The sequence below is a fragment of the Triticum dicoccoides genome, chromosome 5B (assembly GCF_002162155.2).
Source record: "Triticum dicoccoides isolate Atlit2015 ecotype Zavitan chromosome 5B, WEW_v2.0, whole genome shotgun sequence".
Taxonomy (NCBI): domain Eukaryota; kingdom Viridiplantae; phylum Streptophyta; class Magnoliopsida; order Poales; family Poaceae; genus Triticum; species Triticum dicoccoides.
The window spans coordinates 487787854-487797328 of NC_041389.1; the positions used below are offsets into that span (position 1 = coordinate 487787854).

The window sequence follows — 9475 nt, forward strand, 5'->3', positions numbered from 1 at the left end:
GGCTTCTGCCAGTTGCCGATAACTTCAACAAAACATGATCATCTCGTACAACAACTTATATCTTATCACGTCTTGACCATATCACATCACAACATGCCCTGCAAAAACAAGTTAGACATCCTCTACTTTGTTGTTGCAAATTTTACGTGGCTGCTACGGGCTTAGCAAGAACCGTTCTTACCTACACATCAAAACCACAACGATAGTTCGTCAAGTTAGTGTTGTTTTAACCTTCGCAAGGACCGGGCGTAGCCACACTCAATTCAGCTAAAGTGAGAGAGACAGACACCCATCAGCCACCTTTAAGCACGAGTGCTCGTAACGGTGAAACCAGTCTCGCATAAGCGTACGCGTAATGTCGGTCCGGGCCGCTTCATCTCACAATACCGCCGAACCAAAGTATGACATGCTGGTAAGCAGTATGACTTGTATCACCCACAACTCACTTGTGTTCTACTCGTGCATATGACATCTACACATAAAACCTGGCTCGGATGCCACTGTTGGGGAACGTAGTAATTTCAAAAAAATTCCTACGCACATGCAAGATCATGGTGGTGGCATAGCAACGAGAGGGGAGAGTGTTGTCCACGTACCCTCGTAGACCGTAAGCGGAGGCGTTATGACAACACGGTTGATGTAGTCGTACGTCTTCACGAACCGATCGATCCAAGCACCGAACGTACGGCACCTCCGAGTTCAGCACATGTTCAGCTCGATGACGATCCCTGGGCTCCGATCCAGCAAAGCTTCGGGGATGAGTTCCGTCAGCACGACGGCGTGGTGACGATGATGATCCTCTACCGGCGCAGGGCTTCGCCTAAACTCCGCGACGATATGACCGAGGTGGAATATGGTGGAGGCGGGCACCGCACACGGCTAAGGAACGATCCGTAGATCAACTTGTGTGTCATGGGGTGCCCCCCTGCCCCCGTATATAAAGGAGCAAGGGGGAGGGGGCGGCCGGCCAAAGGAGGGCGCGCCAGGGTGGAGTCCTACTCCCGCCGGGAGTAGGACTCCCTCCTTTCCAAGTCCAACTAGGAGAGGGGAAGGAAGGGAAGGAGAAGGAGAAGGAAGGAGAGGGAGGAAAAAGAGGAAAGGGGGGCCGGCCCCCTAGTCCAATTCGGTTTGGGCTAGGGGGGCCGCGCGCCCTGCCTCCTCTCTTCCACCACTTGGCCCATGAGGCCCATTGCTTCTTCCTCGTATTCCCGTAACTCCCCGGTACCCCCAAAAAATACTCGAATCACTCGGAACCTTTCCGAACTCCGAATATAGTCATCCAATATATCGATCTTTACGTCTCGACCATTTTAAGACTCCTCGTCATGTCCCCGATCTCATTCGGGACTCCGAACTCCTTCGGTACATCAAAACTCATAATATAACTGTCATCGAAACCTTAAGCGTGCGGACCCTACGGGTTCGACAACTATGTAGACATGACCGAGACACGTTTCCGGTAAATAACCAATAGCGGAACCTGGATGTTCATATTGGCTCCTACATATTCTACGAAGATCTTTATCGGTCAAACCGCATAACAACATACGTTATTCCCTTTGTCATCGGTATGTTACTTGCCCGAGATTCGATCGTCGGTATCTCAATACCTAGTTCAATCTCATTACCGACAAGTCTCTTTACTCGTTACGTAATGCATCATCCCGCAACTAACTCATTAGTCACATTGCTTGCAAGGCTTATAGTGATGTGCATTACCGAGAGGGCCCAGAGATACCTCTCTGAGAATCGGAGTGACAAATCCTAATCTCGAAATACGCCAACCCAACATGTACCATTGGAGACACCTGTAGAGCTCCTTTATAATCACCCAGTTACGTTGTAACGTTTGGTAGCACACAAAGTGTTCCTCCGGTAAACGGGAGTTGCATAATCTCATAGTCATAGGAACATGTATAAGTCATGAAGAAAGCAATAGCAACATACTAACCGATCAAGTGCTAAGGCTAACAGAATGGGTCAAGTCAATCACATCATTCTCCTAATGATGTGATCCCGTTAATCAAATGACAACTCTTTTGTCCATGGCTAGGAAACATAACCATCTTTGATAAACGAGCTAGTCAAGTAGAGGCATACTAGTGACACTATGTTTGTCTATGTATTCACACATGTATTATGTTTCCGGTTAATACAATTCTAGCATGAATAATAAACATTTATCATGATATAAGGAAATAAATAATAACTTTATTATTGCCTCTAGGGCATATTTCCTTAAATTCACCATATCAATACACCACCATGGATCCGCTCCCGTCTCCCTACGAGAACGCCATCCATAGCACTCACGCTTATCTTGCGTATTTTAGAGTATCCACTTTCACTTGTCTATGAACTGATATAGGCTAACCAGAAGTCCTTTACCGTGGACGCGGCTATTAGAATAGATCATATTAACCCTGCAGGGGTGTACTTCTTCGTACATGTTTCCACCACTTAGCGTCTGCACACGACATGTGCTCGGCAGACTTCAAGCGAAAGCCGACGTGGGTGTAGACCAAGACCTACCTAAACACCCAAGTCTCTAGTCCAGGTTTATCGCCTATTCAGGTTCCATCCGCAGGGAGTCCGGCCGAAGTTTCCACATACGGCCCCGAACGATGTGTGCAGGGTTCCCGAGACACCAAACGGGCGCCCGGTACACCGTGCCACGTGCCTACCGCATCACAGCCCACCCCTTCGGTCAGTGCTGCGCACGGCCTCCAACATACTACAAACACCAGAAACTACTTGCAACTCCTGGACAGAGGACAAGGGTGATTAAGAAGTCGAGCAGGGTCATATTTCAGGGCCCAATGCATGGTAGTAGCTGTTTCATGGATCACAAACACAGAACTCAGTTCCTAAGGACGGCTTCAATGAGACAACCCACCATGTACTCATACATGGCCTCTCACCGCTACCTTTACCAAATCGTGTTCACACACTTAGCTCACACACAGTAGGACATGTTCACACACCTCTGATTCATCCCCGATGAATCAGACCTGACTCAACTCTGAGCAGTAGCAGGCATGACAAACAAGCATGAATGAGTAGGCACAACAGGGCTCAAACAACTCCTACTCATACTAGTGGGTTTCATCTATTTACTGTGGCAATGACAGGTCATGCAGAGGATAAGGGGTTCAACTACCGCAGCAAGTAACAGATGAATCGTTGTTGTCCTAATGCAATAAAAGAGAGCAGGAGCGAGAGAGTGGGATTGTATCTGAATGAACAAGGGGGTTTTGCTTGCCTGGCACTTCTTAAGATAGTATAGTTCTTCATCGGTGTCATCGATCACATCGTCGGAAGCATGTCTAGCGAGAGGGGACAAATACCGGCAACACAGAAGGAAACACAATCAATGCAATGCACAATATGATGCATGCTATGACATGGCAATAAGAATGTGTTTTGGATAATGCAAGCTAGAACAGATTGAGATGAGTCCATTTGAACCAAAGATTCAAATGCAAACCCCTTTTAAGAGGTTATAATAGTGCATTAACTTGTTTCACCTAAACATCAAGGTTAATGTGTTCTAACATGCATAAAACCAGTGCAGATGGATAGATTGGATTTTTCTGATCATTTTTCATATATAATTTATTTGATTTGGAGCTACGGTTGATTTTCTATGATTTTTAGAAGTTTTGGTTATTTTTTGGAATTTCCTGTATAAGAATAATTCCAGTAATTGAATTAATGCGTCAGCACTACGTCAGGGTGACGTCAGCGGTCAACAGGCGTCGACCAGGTCAAACCTGACCTGTGGGATCCACTAGTAAGTGACTGGGGCTGGTTAGTGACACTGACAGGTGGGTCCGGTCAACGCCCACGTCAGCGAAGTCAACATGACATGTGGGGCCAGTAAACAGCCAGGTCAGCGCGGTCAAAGCTGACGCGTGGGTCTCACTGGGTTAATATAAACTAACCAGGAAAATTAATCTAAACTAAACAGGCGCATGGGCCCATGTGGCAGTGGCTTAAGGGATTGATTAGAGGGGTCATTAGCAGCTATGACGTAGCCAGGTCAACCCACCGGCGTTTAGCCGCCGATGACACAAACTGCGCCGGAGATCTTCGGAAATCGCCCTCCGGCGATGGTTCGACGCGCGGCTAGGCTTGCTCGACTCCTGGGAGTGCGCTGCATCTAGTGGTGCCACTGGTTGGAGCCGGTGTGGCCGGGAACTATGCCGGCGTCGAGGTTTGGCGGCGGCCGAAGCACGGGAGCAGTCGGGTTCGGCGCTACTGCGTACGGGAGGAGGATCTGGTGGGTGTGCTCGGCTTCTGGGAGTGTGCTGAGCGCGCTGATGGTCTCGGACGCGAGCGGCAGCGGCTGTGGCCGCGGCGGCGCCATGGCCGGCGGCGATGTGCTCGCGGGCTCAACGGTGGAGTTAGTCATCTTATCAAAATGACAAGATGTAGACCTCACGGTAGTGATAGATAATCTGCAAATTCTGCAGTAGATGCCATCAATACCTTGTGATTCGCAAATAAAATATGATGTAGTCATATTAAGTATGACACTTCAAAATCCTTATTTTGGATTTCGTCAAGATTTGCAAGAAAAATTAATTCCAATTGCAAAAGACAGAAAAATGTTGTTCTAAAACTAATATTTACAATGAATGCTGAGGCAAACATGTATAATATGGCACAATGTCGTCTCTAATATATAATGGAAATTCAAGGTATGAACACTTGAACAATACTACTATGCTCATAATACATGTAGAATTCATTTTTTAAAATATGATGCACAATATGACAAGACCAGAGGGTCTGAGTGATACGATCACAATTAGCCTGAGGGCTTCTAGGCAAGTAGTACTAAAGCTGATGTCCTTATTTGGCAATAGAAAAAATGCAAATTATTAAATGGCCGAAGAGATAAGGTTCTCCGGTGATTCTCGCTACGGCCAAGAATCCATCGATTGAGTTAGCTTTGGCTGTACAGAGTCATAGCACGTCTCCTCGTGAGGAATTAGGAGGGAAGATGGCGTCGCCAATCGAAGGTCGTCTGCGCCTGGGCAGCATCTCCACGACGTGGGACGGATGTTGGCCGCCGCCACCGCTGGCCGCCGCGCCATCGCGCCGCATCAGGAGAAGCGGCGTTGGAGCCGAAGGCCACCGCCGTGCCAAGGTGTGGCGGAGAGAACTGCGCTCCGCATGCGCGTTGGCCGTCTCTGTTGCCGGGATGCGTGGCGGGCCGTGGTGCTCCTCCGGAGGGAGGAGCGTTTGCTGCCGGGATGTGGTCGTCGCCGCTGTAGACGGCCGTGCCGATGGAGGCCGCGGGTGCGGCCTCAACCATCCGCATCCAGGGGGAAAAGGGAGGAGAGTGGACGAGCGGCCGCCGCTTAGACCTTCCTCCGTCCGGAATCGAGTCCGCTGATCCGCGGCCGATCTCATTTAAGAGGTAAGAACATCACAAATTGAGGAAATCACATGGATGCTTACAGTTATTGGTATGGATTTTCGATCGAGTGATCCTGGATGCCAACGCCCATATCCTTTTCTGTGCGTCTTCCTTGTGTAATTGAAAATTGTGCCCAATTTCAAGTTCTGATGTTCCTGCTTGGAGTATGATAAATCTGCTCAATTGATTGATTTTCTGTCCTTTGGCAGAGTGTGTTCGAGGCTTCCAATTGTTGAATCGATGGAGGCTGGCGTTGCGTTCTTCCATCAGTTCTTCTTTCTTTGTAGTTCACGATTGATCAATTCTTCGTGAGATTCGTGTGAGCGCATATACATACAGGAGAAAAGCAATTCATTGTTAGATTATTAATTGATGATTGCAAGAAGACAAAATCAATCAATCAATCTCCTGATTAGTTTCTTTCCTTTTTGTACGAGGAACATCTCGTCTTCGCCGTGAATCGCGTGGTGGCCGAAACTCTAGTAGCCAACTTCTCCAGACTTCTCCAGTGATCGTCTGCGGCAATTGCAGATCGCTGGAGTGGCCTCCTCTGGCCATAGAGAGGCCTTGCCGTTTGCCGCTGCTGTCGTCGGCAGTCATGTGGCGGATTGAAGCGCCGGAGGGCGCCGCTTCGACGCGCCTACAGAGGAGGGCGTCGTCAACCATGGGGTGCCTCAGCCGCCTGCATCGCGCGCTGGTGCTGCGCCGCTGGAGCGCTGTCGAGGCCGAGGGTCCTTGTGTCCTTGGGGCCGGAGGGAGTCGCCGCCACAGCCGTGTATCAGGCCGATGGTCAGGGACGGTAGTGCCGTCGAGTGCTTGGCCTAATTGCTCTCTGGAAGAGGCGTGCGTGATCTCTACTCCTAATGGAGCAGTGGGTAGTCTCGCTTCCAGGTTTTTTTTCGTCCCACCTTCCATGGCTTTTTTGGTACCTCGTCCCACCTCATATTGAGCTGCCACGAACCGCAAAAACCGCGTACCGAAGCCCCCACCCGCCCTCACGCATTCCAGGGCCTAACCTCCGATCGCACCCAAGACAATTCAGCGAAAAAAACCTACGAAAATTAACCAGCGAAAAAAAAACCTAATGGAGGAGTTGGCAGTCTGGTACGGTTTATTTTGAACATTTTCCTAATGACAAAAGATCACGGATCTAACTTTCCTACCTTAGCCAAATCAACGAATCTCTTTCATTAATGCAATTTGCTTTAGGAAATAAATAATAGATTCTTTTCCACCTTAGCGAAATTAACGGATCTCTCCCATTAATGCAATTTGCTTTAGCAAACAAATAATAGATTATTTCCTACCTTAGCCAAATCAACAAATCTCTCTCATTAATGCAATTTTTTTTAGAAAACAAATAATAGATTCTTTCCTACCTTAGCCAAATCAACGCATCTCTCCCATTAATGCAATTTGCTTTAGCAAACAGATAATAGGTTCTTTCCTACCTTAGCCAAATCAACGGATCTCTTTCGTTAATGAATTTGCTTTAGGAAACAAATAATATATTTTTAGGAAACAAATAATCTCTAATCTCATCTCTAATTCTCCAATAATAATAATTAATATAATATAATAATAATAATACCTAAAAGAAACGCAGCGTTCCGTTTCCCGTCTTACGTCGTCGAACCCTTCGTCGAGCCTCCCTCCCGTGCGCTGTTGGTTTTCCCTGCGTACGTTCCACCCCAAACGTGATTCGTTCTTCTTAATTACGTGGTCCCACCCCCATGCGATCCGGCCAAAGAACCAGCAAAACCGTCATACCCATGCACGCAAGGAACGAAAAATCCATGCAAGTTGTGTCTCCTCCTCCCTGTTCAAACCCTAGCCGCCCCTTCCCAGTTGACGCCGCTAGCGAGTAGCGCGTAGCACAGGCACCCGTGCGGCCCTTCTGTGGTCCCCCTTGACCTCGCAATGAAACAGCTCGTCAGCATCGACGACGAGCCGATGCGTCTGCTGTTGATTCCTGTGGATGGGTCAAGCAGGACAGAGGGCGGTGGATCCGGGACATAGCCATGAAGTCTGCTTCGATGCGCTCCCATTACTGTCTCAAGTGCATGGGTCGATCCTGGACGGTGGGTGATGGATCAAGGACGTACATAGCAGCTTTCACCTACGCAAACGGCTGACTACTCAACCTCCTCTCGGCGGTGGCAGCGGCCAGGTCTGGTTAGCTACCATTTATCTTTAATACATGCCATGAAAGGCGATCAAGAGGAGCAATCATAAGCAGCGAGGTGTTCCAGGGCTACGAGCGCCAGTACTGCGACTCTGCGTCTACGAGGTCTTCGCCAAGATCGCTACCCTCTCTTCCCGTGCCTATTTCTATTCGTTGTTGTTGGTTTTGTCTTACATGGTGAGATCTAAGCAGACAATATGAAGCAGAGGCTCTTTAAGATCCAGTCCAACGTGCAGGATACTGAATCGCTGGTAAATACTAGATTGTGTTTTACGATTTGATCATCCATTCCGCTGCCTTACATACTGCCTTTGGGACATTTGGCAGGTGGAGGCTTCATTTTGGATGTAGGTGAATGTGTGATTTCTGGAAGCTCTGTATATTAACTTCATGATCTGCTCTTGATTTTCTTCTTGGGGACTAGATTTGAAGATTTGCCAGCTACACCATCTAAAAATCAGGCAGCTGATCCGGGTACATTGCTACTCGGAGACGTTGGTGCATTCACACTTCTCATGGATCTTTGTATTAGCCTGATAGTGTTGGGATCTCGAAATTTTGCTGTAGGTGAAGAAGGGATTCCTATCTCGAAATTCTGTTGTAGGTGAAGCGTCTCCTGTAGGCCATGGAGATGACCAGGGATGCATTGGGAGGCGGGCGACGTAAAGTGCTGGAAAGGAGTATTGTATTATGTATGGTCCTCCTTCGCTTTTTGGAAGGTTGTATAGTCGTTTTGATACACAAGATATAATTTCAGGTTCTACATACATATTGGTTTGAGATGTTTTCATTTTTTATCATGTCAATGAATAATGCAATCTGGATTTGTTTTATCATGCCAATTTGAGGCATTCTGTATGGGCTGGTTGGAGGAATATTATTTTTTTACGCACTATGTGTGAACATGTTGAAGGATCATGACCATCAACGAGCTTGTGGCAGAAGTTTGAATGTGAGTAGCTCCTCTCTTTTGTGTACTTATTTTCAGTCTATTAATCAAAGGATAGAATGATTACACATGCAGTTATTTTGGTGTGAGCTTTGACAAGGGATGCCAATTGTTATGTTGAAGAGGCTAAAATCTTCCTCAGTAAGTGATGTGCATTATGCATCTGATAAAAAAATAGGCTTTAGGGAGTTGATTGTGCCCATGAGAGGTGGTCCTGATATTAGGCTTGCTATAACATGTCATATTTAACATGTAATTTTCTTTACCAACCAAATGTTCACGTTTTAGATTATAAAGAATGATGACCTCAAAGACAAAGAGCTCCAAGAACTCGGTTCTGAAACTTTTGGTTAGTCTGAGTAATGAAATGTGACCCTACTGGAAGTTCTACCTCATTGCAGTTCTTCTCTTTTCCGTTTAATTATCTATTTCATTCCAAGCTAACTGTCTTACATACCTATATCTTTCAATGCAAGACTACGCGAGGACTATGGTCTATGGGATATCAAGCTCCTTCAAATAATCTGCACCAGTTCTTCTGGAGAATAATGTGTATGCATGGTCTACAATGGAGTTTACAAGTTCACTTACTCAAAGATTCAGCCTAACATTTTCCATAAGGATTATGTATGTTATACAAACTCTCAGTAATCTCTACTACTAATGTCTTAGTTGGTAGTCTCGCCTCACTCCACCTCATCCCACCACTCCTATCTTTCGCCCAACTTTGACATCATCACATCACAGCATTGGGTTGGCCCATTAACGTGTATGTGAAAGCAATCCTCCCATCACCGGCCCTCCTCGCGATATTCCCGACGTCCTCGCGCTGCCGTCCTCTTCTTCCTGATCTCCTCTACCAGCGTGCCTTCCTTGCGATCCTCCCTACATGTCCTCACGTCGCCGTCTTCTT

At 47.2% G+C, this 9475-nt stretch overlaps 3 long non-coding RNA genes across 3 annotated transcripts; 2 read left to right on the forward strand and 1 right to left on the reverse strand.

Annotated features, from left to right (window-relative positions):
- Nucleotides 1-4613: 4613 nt before the first annotated feature.
- LOC119311044 lies at nucleotides 4614-5642 on the reverse strand. Its single transcript, XR_005150866.1, has 2 exons — nucleotides 5470-5642; nucleotides 4614-5400 (listed from the first exon to the last, which is right to left on the reverse strand). It is a non-coding gene; the product is annotated as an uncharacterized LOC119311044 (long non-coding RNA).
- On the forward strand, nucleotides 5287-6356 carry LOC119311043. Its single transcript, XR_005150865.1, has 2 exons — nucleotides 5287-5428; nucleotides 5638-6356. It is a non-coding gene; the product is annotated as an uncharacterized LOC119311043 (long non-coding RNA).
- A 517-nt stretch (nucleotides 6357-6873) lies between these two features.
- On the forward strand, nucleotides 6874-8521 carry LOC119305857. The gene is made up of 3 exons (XR_005148788.1): nucleotides 6874-7864; nucleotides 7941-8087; nucleotides 8181-8521. It is a non-coding gene; the product is annotated as an uncharacterized LOC119305857 (long non-coding RNA).
- Nucleotides 8522-9475: the final 954 nt, after the last annotated feature.